This window comes from Epinephelus moara, chromosome 12 (assembly GCF_006386435.1).
Source record: "Epinephelus moara isolate mb chromosome 12, YSFRI_EMoa_1.0, whole genome shotgun sequence".
In the NCBI taxonomy this organism is placed as follows: Eukaryota; Metazoa; Chordata; class Actinopteri; order Perciformes; family Serranidae; genus Epinephelus; species Epinephelus moara.
The window spans coordinates 6,008,552-6,019,738 of record NC_065517.1 but is presented as its reverse complement, the minus strand read 5'-3'; positions in this window follow the sequence as shown (position 1 = coordinate 6,019,738).

Sequence of the window (11,187 nt, the reverse complement as noted above, 5' to 3'; positions counted from 1 at the left end):
CTGCTTTTCCATGCATGGACGGCTGCTAAACCTGCACGTCTAGCTTAGTCAATTTGTGAAGCTACACATGAATTGTCACTGACTAATTAGCTCAGTGAGATAGAAATTGATTCTTAGTCTCAGAGGTTGTGAGTTAAAGCCTCAGCTGATGCAAAAGGCAGATTGTGTTGCTAAATTCCTAAATGTCTGCCAATTCTTCTGCTTGTTGCTCAGAATTGCCTAAAAATGCCTGGACCCGACCCATCGCTGCGCAGCAGCTATAATTTCTTTTAGGATTTCCCGGTGTGATAGGGTGCATTGATGGAACCCACATTCCCATCATTGCTCCTTCACAAAATGAAGGAGACCATGTGAATATGTAGTCCATTCACAGCATTAATGTACAGGTAGATTGACTGTCTCAAAATGTCAGACTGCATCACACTGCAAAAACTCAAAATCATCCCAACAATATTTGTCGTATTTCTATTCAAAATGTCTCATTTTTAGTCAAAAGAAATCACACTTAAAAGTAACTTGTTTTTGGACAATTTTCACTTGTTTCAAGTACATTTTCACTTGAAAAATAATGAGGTGGGATTGCATCTAAGTGAACTAAATTTTAGCTTTAACACTATTCCACCTGTTTGCATCTGTAGCTAGCCTAATATTATTGTGATTGCATAAATGTATGAAATACATTTAAACTTACGCATTGACTCGAGCAGTAATTTTCTCCCACGCCGACTCCCGTTCCTTCGCTGCTGCAGCCGTGTTACTCTTCTCCCTGAAAACAGCTTCAAATTCGCTGTATGAGCGCATTAAAATATCCAACTCCAGAGGAGTAAAAAAATGCAGACCTTTTCTTGTCGCTTGTTGCCATGGTGAATCATGGTATCGGGGCTCCATTGATTGATGACGGCTTTTTAAAGTCGTGGTGCACGCGCTTAACTCAGAGTGGACAAACTCTGTGTTGATTGAACCGATTGAAATCACCTGTTCTGAAACCCGTAACCCAGAGTTTCCCATCTCAGAGTTACTCAACTCAGAGTTCAGGGTTAGGCTCAGAGTTTGTTGAACCTCCTTTCTGAAATGGACCCCTGGTGTGTGGAGCACGTATGGTCAGGTGACCAGCCGGCGTGCAGCAGTGACCAACACAGATGCTGAAGAAGAGCATGAGCACGACCAAGAACAGGCTGAGTTGGTGGCGAGAAAAACGCAACGTCTATTATATGGCGATACTTTGGATTCACGTACGGCGACATTGAACAGAAAGACGTGCTGTGTAAAAGTTTAAAAGTTAAAGTCGCCACGTCCCGCGGCAACACGACCAATCTATATCAACACTTGAGACAGCACAGCACAGGGAAAAGTAAGAAGAGTGCATGCGAGCGAAAGCCGAGCCGTGTAACGTTAAAGACAAAGAGACAACTGAAAGCCGCCAGAGCCTCATAAAACAACATCCAAGCACAGTTACGCAAACATTTGTAAGTGTCACAGGGAAATCATGGACTCCATAACAAATGAAAAATTGAGCAATTTTGCTCAGTTTCGGCCCACTTGACACGCTGCTGTGTTGTGCTATGGCGTGCTGGAATTTGTCAGTTACGTGACAACGCCTGAACGCAACACAGGCTCGCTCCGCTGTAGTGATGGGAATTACGGTTCTCTTTAGGCCCCGTTCAGATTTAGTGTCTAAAAGTGTGTGGAAGACGCCAGCTGTGACGTTTCCATCCTTTTATCCAAGGCGCTTCGGAGGTTGCGCTACTGTCGCGCCTGCCGTTACTAAGCAACCAAAACCGCCTGTTACTCACAGGGGGAGTAAAAAAGTTACAAAGTTTACAAAAAAAGTTAAATGGATTTCCAGCACCGTAAATCCCTCACAGCAGCTTTACTGCTCAATTTCTTTGAGGAAAAGAAGAAAAAAACTCGTCGTGTCTGGGTGCATCCCATCCTTCAAGCTCGGAAAAAATATGGAGAATTTCACCAACTGATCCAGGAGCTTCGTCTTGACGTTGGGAGGTTCAAAGCGTATTTCACAGTGGATAAAGATCAGTTTGACCTGCCTCTGAGAAAAGTTGGCCCCAGTATCACAAGACAGAGCATCTGCCATGAAACCATCTCTCCAGCGCAACGGCTGTGCATTTGTCTGAGGTACTTATCAGTTAAAGGCAATGTTGAATTATATCTTCCAAAGAGATGATCTGAAAGTCTTTCACAGTCGTGGACAAACCAGTAATCTTCATGCCATGATTATCTGGTCAAGCATTTAGATCTCAAAATGGATTAAATTATAGTTTGCCATTAAATTATCATATTTTTGAATGCTTTTAATTTTACAATTAAGCATAAAAACCAGGGGCGGCTGGCCAATAGAGGGCGATAGGGCGCCACCCCTCCTCGAGAAGAAAGATGATAATAAATGTATGATTATCATCAGAATTATTGTCATATATACACACAATATATTAATTATTCTCTTAATTTTCACATGAAACAGCTCGTCCTGCCTCTGAATATCCAATCAGATGCAGTGCGAAGTCACGTTCCGGCCCTTTGGGGCGATATCAGTCTGGCTGGAAATCGCCCCGACTCACTCTCATAGACTTCCATGTAAAATGGTTGTTTTTCTAAATGCAGGCACTCCAATGCAATCTCTATGGGCTCTGGGAGGCCTCACCCCAACGTGTTTTCGTCATACGTAAACCACCAAGTATCATTCATGTGCTCCTCGGATGGTCCGATTTCCCATGTTGGGAAGTCGTTCTTACTTCCTTGTGTGTTCATGAGCGTTTAGGTGGTAATGTGGAGACAACATGGACATTACAAAGAAGATGTGTTGTATTTTATCACTCAAAATGTTTAAAAACACGTTGTCAACCGTTTCCACTGAAATATTGCTTTACAGTCAGAAACTCATTTTTCCGATTATTCCGACATCACATGAGGCAGCGCCACTGCACAGCGGTCACATCCAAGATCAACATGGCTAACGTTTCCAGCTGATCCAAGAGGCTTTTTAACCATATAGGTTAAAAAGGAACAACACATAGTGCGTCCAAATTCACACGTGTTCGTTCCTCTCTATGGATTTTCTCACATGAAACAGCAGAACTGCAGCTTTGTCGGACACTTGTTGGTAGTCCAATGTTTTCACAGCGAAAAAATATGATAAAGTTGGACTAAAATTATGTATAACAGAGCTTTCATACAGCTTTGCACACACATTACTCTTGGATGGATTACTTGAAAATGCAGGGTTGCACAGAAATGCCACGCATATCACATGAAAGCGCAGGAGCAGAGCTTTCATGTGATACCACACACATCATTGTGCTGTCATCCCATCACGCTATACATACAGATCAATTGTCTACAAAATGAAAACCTGACGAATTTCTTTACAATCCATTATACAGATCTTGTTATCAGTCACTTCATATAGTGAGGAATATCGTATCTTACCACGTCTTAGGCTTGCGTGTGTTTCTCCCTGTCTATCCACATTTGTAGTCCAGCTTTCAAGATGCAAATATCTCCATATTGTCCAGTTGACACTCCATCAATCTTTGTATGACAAGACCAGCCACTTCACCTTTGCACATCCGGACAACTGTAGCCTTATTATGCATGCGGACAGGGCAGTAGTCACCATATACATTGAGGGGGACATGTCCCCCCCCCCCCGCAGTGCCCAAAATGTCCCCCCAATATATAACTGAAACTGAAAAACAACAACAACAAATGTTCAAGTCAGGTCAAAGAGCAGTGATACTATTTGTAGGGTATGCCTGCATTTTTTTCTTTAATCAGAACACAAAATGAATTTCCACTTAGCTATAATAAAATGTTTTCTGATTAAGACTGACAATGACTCAGTGAATACCTTACTCAATTTTATTTGATTAATGGTGAAACAGGTCTCTGTTTACATTCAAAGGTATTTGTGTGGGCAAACTGATGAAAATTAGTCTGTTGATGACCACAGTGGATTGTTCAGCCATTGCAGAGCCAAATTAATTCAAATTTACCCATTGAATGGGTCACCTCTGCCATCATCACAACAATTGCCCCCCCTGAGAAATTTGGCAGGAGCCGCCACTGATAAAAACGCTTATTCAGATTAAACCAAACTGCTTCCCTGGGTATGCATTGTGTAGTGATAAAATAAAAATATCATATATCATGTCACATCACACCAACATATCGTACTATAATCAATTATTGGATTTGTTTTTTTTGGTGTGCTACAGAGTTCTGCTTAATTCTAAACTTGGGTTTACTCATTTTAAAAATACAGTATAAATAATCTTAAATTAAATTAATCTTTGTCAGTATAAGCCTCAGCCAGTTTCTCACATGCCAAATCTAGGAATGCCTTTAAATCCTATTGTTATGTTCTTATTTATGTATATATACACACTATATATATATATATATATATATATATATACATATATAGTGTGTATATATACATGATATACATACATGTACTGTGTGAGCAGCGTGTTTGACTGTGCTCAGTCTGTTGATGGTCATTTACACACTGTCCATAACAATAACTATGTCAGGTCGCGTATGTATATATACATATATATATATATAGATATATATATATATATGTGTGTGTGTATATATATATATATATATATATGTATATTAGGGCCGTAACGGTACATGTATTTGTGTCGAACCGTTCGGTACACGACTTTCGGTTCGGCACGACCCTGTACCGAATTATTGGGCACAGGATATTATTTTATTTTATTTTATTTTATTTTGTTTTATTTTAATTTAATTCCGTTTTTGCGAGCCGAACCATTTAAAATATCTTTTTTTTTTAAACATCTCTTTATTGCTTTTTCAAGAGTAAAATTATGGACAACAAATAACCATCTCAATGTACAGTGATACAAGAACAATAGTAATGGTTATGGTATTATTAAAATAGTATAATAATAATAATAATAAGGACAATAGTGATAAAGAAAAAAAACATAAAACAAACAAACACAGCCATTTAGAGTCAATTCAGTTCGTCATTCCAAGCATCAGTCCGGATCTCATTCTGTTCCAAGTAAGTGTAGAAAATGTTCCATATTTTCCAAAACTTGTCCAGTTTGTTTTTGGTGAAATAACTTATCTCTATCTCTATCTCTATCTCTTAACTAATCTTTTCAAGAGCAAAGTTAATAGTCATTCCTTTCAGCCACTGAGAAATTCCACAGACAGATCGTTCCTTCCAAACACGAGCAATACATCTTTTAGCTTCAAGCAGACAAAAATTCAACAAGGCCCTTACATTGGTTGAGATGACAAAATCATCTAGGTAAATATTCAAAATACATAGTTTAGGATCAAAGGGTACCTTTTTACCAATAATATGACCAGTTAGGTCCAGGACCTTCCTCCAAAAACAAGTTATCTGAGGGCATTCCCACATACAATGAAACAGTGTTCCCTTATGGTGATTACATTCGATGCATGTGTCAGGGATATTGGGGTTAAAGCGATGCAACCTAGCTGGAGTGATATACTGTCTACTTAGCCATTTATATTGTAATAATTTAGAATGTGTGTTTACTGTTTGCGTTTGAACTAGGGAGCAGGCCTCTGACCATTCCTCCTCCGTTACATTCTCTGTCAGATCCATCTTCCAGGCCTGTAGGATATTATTTGAGGATTCTTTACATTTGCTTACAAGCAGATTATACAATGTGGTCACTTGCCCCCTATTTTTTATGTGATTTAAAGTGATGTCTTCTAGTATAGATAGAGGAGAAAGCTCCAAGCTATTACTCTGTCTAGACCTTATAAAACTCCGTAGTTGGAGATATTTGAAAACGTGCTTTGTGGGGATATCGTATTTGGTTCTAAGTTCTTCAGATGACATAAATGTATTTTCCTTGTATAGGTCAGACACCTTAGCTATACCTTTAGAGGACCAGAGTCTGAATATTTGAAATATCTAGTTCCCCAATGGACATAACTGAGTGACGGACCGAGTCCGACCGTAAATCTCCGCTTTCACTTTGTGCAGCGCATTCTCGCATTTTGACAACATGGCAAGTGAGCCTGACGAACCTGAAGACCCACCCGCAAACCTTAAGTCCTCCGTTTGGGAACACTTTGGTTTCAGGGTAAAATACGAAGATGGAAATAAACAAGTGGACAAGACAAAAGCAGTGTGCCGACACTGCAGAACAGCGGTCGGGTATGTACTTGGAAACACGTCTAACATGCTAACGCATCTAAAGCGACACCACCCGAGTTTGAACGTTAACCGGCACGACTAGAAAAAGCAATCTGGTGCAAACTACGATATCGTCGTCGTTTAAAAAGAAAGAGCGTTTCCCTGACCATCGCGCTAAAGAAATAACCAACGCCATTGGAGTTGAGTAAAATTGTTTAAGCTGCACTTTAGATATAAGCATGTTTTGTTTACTGCACTTTAACAAAGTGGGAAAGCTAAGTAAGTTCCTAGTAAAACTGAATCTGAGCAGGCTTTAAAGCTGACCAGCTGCACTATACTTTTTATTTTAATTGAGTAAAACTGTTAAAGCAGAAATGTATATTTATATTTTTCATTCAAAAAATGTGTTAAAAAAACAGCAGGATTTTATTTTTCACTTTTATATTTCTATTTTCATTCAAACAATGTGAAAAAGCAGGATTTTATATATATTTGTTTCATTCAAAAATTGTGTAAAAAGAGTTAACTGCTATGGTGGTATGTTTTAATAAGGTTACCAATAAGTAAAAGTTATATGATGCACATGATGATGCATATATATATATATATATATATATATGTATATACACACACACACACACATATACATATATATACACATACACTGGCAACTGGAGACTCCTACACCACCATTGCCTCCAGTTACCGCGTGGGGATCTCTACGGTGGCAGGCATCGTCCCAGAGGTCTGCCAGGTGATTTGGGAGAGCCTGATGGAGGAGTTCCTTCCTGTCCCGAAGGCTGCTGATTGGAGGGAAATAGCCCAGGGCTTCAGGGAGAGGTGGAACTTCCCCAACTGCTTGGGAGCCTTGGATGGCAAACATGTTGTCATCCAGGCACCAGCAAACTCTGGCTCGCAATTTTTTAATTACAAGGGCACCTACTCCATCATCCTTGTAGATGCTAGCTACCGCTTCAGGGTGGTGGATGTGGGGGCTTTTGGTCGCAGCAGTGATGGGGGCATCTTCGCTGCATCCTCTTTTGGACGTGTGATGGGGGCATCTTCGCTGCATCCTCTTTTGGACGTGCTCTGCGGGAGGGCACTCTGGATCTCCCCCATGCCTCACACTTTTGTGGCAGATGAGGCTATGTATAATCGTTTATCTAATTATTTCACACACAAAATTCTCAAATTAGAACATGCTTTCACAATAGGAATACTCACCATTTTAAAAGTAATTCCTAAAAACAAGAATTGTTTTGAATTATAAAAATATTTTTTATTTTGTTGTGGCACTGTGTTAACCTTTTTTATCTTTAAAATTGACTTGTAGTTTTTATTGTGTTTTTACATATAAAATTGACTTGTAGTTTTTATTGTGTTTTTACATAGTTGTCTTTGATCATTTGTCTAGTTTTGCTAAATGGTGTCATTGTTGTTAAATGGGTCTGTGTTGTTCTTCTTTTATTACAAGGAGGAATTTGCTCCGGCCCTACCCTGGAAGAAACCTCTCCAGGTCTGAGAGGATTTTTAACTACCGCCTCTCCAGAGCCCGCAGAGTGGTAGAAAATGCCTTCGGGATCCTCGCTGCCCAGTGGAGGATTTATCACTGGGTCATTGGAGTGAAGCCAGACAACATCGACTGGATTGTGAAGGCCACCATGGCCCTGATTCTGACTTAAGTTTTTTGATCACTATACATGGAGGATCACTAACCGTGATCACGACATGCTGGTTCCACTGTATGAACTTATCTTATCTATTACATGCCTCATCAGCTCGATGAGAAACCGTGTCTGTTCCACTGAGAAAACTGTCTCCTGCCCTGACTCTGAGGAACTGCTGGGGCCTGAGAGTGCTGCACTGTTGGAGCCTGACAATGGGGTTGTGGTGCTGGAGCTGGATGGTCCCTCTCCCTCCACACACATGCTTTCTGCCTCCAGCTGACTGCCATCCGCTCCTTAATCAAGAATAAAATGTAACTGTCTATGTCAAGAACAGCATGCAATTAGATATAACTGCACAGATTTTAACTTTAATAATTGGCAACAATATGCTGACAATACTGTGGGATCCTTTCATAGCGATCATGTCTGTCCAGATCAAATTAGATGGATGATTCTGTCCCTTTTTGATTATAAATGGATGACTACTATAGCCAAATTCAGGCATTTGTATAGGAATGATTGTGTCCCAAGCTTTTTGATCACTATAAACAGAGGATCACTTCAACAGTGACCACTTTAAGCAGGTTCCACTGTAATTTCAATACAAGTCCTTGAAAAAAACTTACCTAGCAGCAGATGGAGTACCCTTATAGTCTGGGCTTTATCCAAAAAGTATAACCCCTGGGGGGACTGATAGAGTGGATCCAATAGGGGTTTGGTTTTCTCCACATCGAGGAATGCTCGCATCTCCTCATCTAGATACACTGTGAATGAAATGGAAAGCTGATTTCAGTACAGCAGATATGTACATGGATTGTGCTTTTGATGATAAAAGCATGAGATCAGGCACACTGTCAGAGCCGGCTAGCTAAAGACTGCATGCCTAATTTCGCTATGCTGAATGTTATGGCTGTGTGTGTTCTGTGCTGCTGTTCCTTTTCCCTCCATTGTAGATCTGCCCAGGTGTGCTGCATTAGTTAATGAGGTGCATTGCACCTGGCATGGAGGAGGTCGTTAAGAGCTCCTGTGCCAGCAGCAAAGGGGAGAGGCTCTGGTGTGGGGACTGCTGGTCCTGCTGCCTCTCACCATGGGGTTTTTGTTGTCTTGTTTGCCTGTTTTAATTCTAATAAATCCCATGGATTTGAATGTTTTAAAGGTGTTTATGTGGTTATTGCTGGGTCAGTTTTTGGAGTTTTGTTAGCCCCATAGGGCCGCCTAAGGGTGGGGCGTAACATGAAAAATTGTACATTACATTATTTTATTAGCATGATCAACTTTTTAACGTTAACGTTGGCTAGCTATGGCTAGCTAGCACTAGCTATTTCTTGTCGGCGACATATTAGGTACCGTTTCAGACACATAACAGATTGTAGTACAAAAACCTTTCCTCGCCCGCTCTTCCCTCCAACCACCCTGATCATCGGAGACTCCACCAAGGAATATCCGCTTCTTCAATGCCACCACCTGTTGTTTCCCTGGAGCCACAGTCCCGGTAATCCTGGGAAAACTCCCTGGGCTGCTGCAGTCACTCCCATCCTCCATTACCCGCATCGTGGTGCACGTAAGGACCAACGACCTGGCTCGGGGTGCCTCTGAGCTGACCAAAAGTGCTTTCACCTCCCTCCTGGACCTCCTACGCACTTGTGGAAAGTCCGTTTTTATCTCTGGTCCCATTCCCACACTCGGTCGCGGGGACGCGCGCTTCTCCAGACTGCTCCTGCTGAATACCTGGCTCATGCCTGCCTGCTACGCCCGAGGCTTCAACTTAGTGGACAATTTCAATCTTTTCTGGAACCGTCCCTCTTTCTTCAAACACGATGGCATTCACCCTACCACCCTGGGAAGCCGCACGCTGGCAGCCAAATATTCAGCATGCTGTACATCACGCGCCACGTGCATGACTATTCACATCACACGCCCCTCCACTGACACACTTCCTCTCCCCGTGCAAACAGCAGCACAGAGCACAGCCCCGCTCACCAGCGTCCCCGTCCGACCATATCTATCATTAACCCTCCCACCTGAGACATTCCCCATACAGTCCATCATAAAGCACAGACCACCCCGCCCTCACCGCACTAAGACTGTGAATAACAAAAAGTTATGCTCCATCTTCTGCTTTCCTGACACCCCCTGTGCTACTCAAACCCAACAACACCTGAAACTGGCTCTACTCAACACCCACTCACTGGCCAACAAAAGTGCCATTCTACATGAATTCATCGCTGACAATAAACTGGACTTCCCCTGCCGCACCGAAACCTGGCACAAACCCCTGGATTACTTCTCCTTAAACCAGACCACACCGACTGACTACACCTACACCGACAAACCCCATCCAGACGGACGGGGTGGTGATGTTGCTGCCATCTACAGGAAATACTTTAAAATATCTACAGTCTCCATACCTCCTGCTCAGTCCTTAAACCATGTTTCCCTCAAACTGTCTGGTCCCACTTCCCTGGTCATCACCATCATCTACCGTCCTCCCAAACCTAACAACTCCTTCCTTTCAGACCTCGCCGAATTCCTCACCCAGCTATCCACCGTATCCCCCTCAATTATCCTGCTTGGGGACTTCAATATCCACATTGATGATCCAAACTGTAAAAGTGCAATAGACCTCCTGGAACTGCTCCACTGCCTTCACTTCACCCAGCATGTCAACTTCCCCACCCACTGTCGCGGCAAAATCCTGGACCTAGTCTGCTCCGCCGGTCTCACCCTCCACCAACTCTCCAGTACCAACCTCCACATCTCGGATCACCTGGCCATCACTGCGGACTTCAAGACCCCACTCCCTCCCCCAAAACTCACATGCAACATATCCTTCACAAATATCAAGTCCATCTCCCCCTCAGCTTTCTCTGACTCACTGGCAAATACACTGTCTGCATCCACCACCCCGCTGACCCCAAACCCGTCTGACCTGGTCACCCACTATAACAACACACTGTCCCTCTGCCTCGAAAAACTGGCTCCCTTAAAAACCAAAACTGTCTCATTCACTCACTCATCTCCCTGGTACACTCCTGAACTCCGTCACATGAAAACCCGTAAGCGCCAGCTTGAAAGACTTCACGGTCTCACAGTCCATCTCCATGCCTATACAGACCACCTTTCAAACTACAAAGACGCCCTCACTGCTGTCCGGTCCAACTACTACTCACAACTCATTCACTCTGGCTCCAATAACCCCAAGACTCTCTTTTCCACCGTCAATAAACTCCTCAAACCCTGCAACAACCCCCTCTTCTCCATCACAACTGACAAATGCAACTCCTTTCTGGCATTTTTTCAGTCGAAGATCGAAACCATTTACACTCAACTCAGCAAACCCCCCCCCCC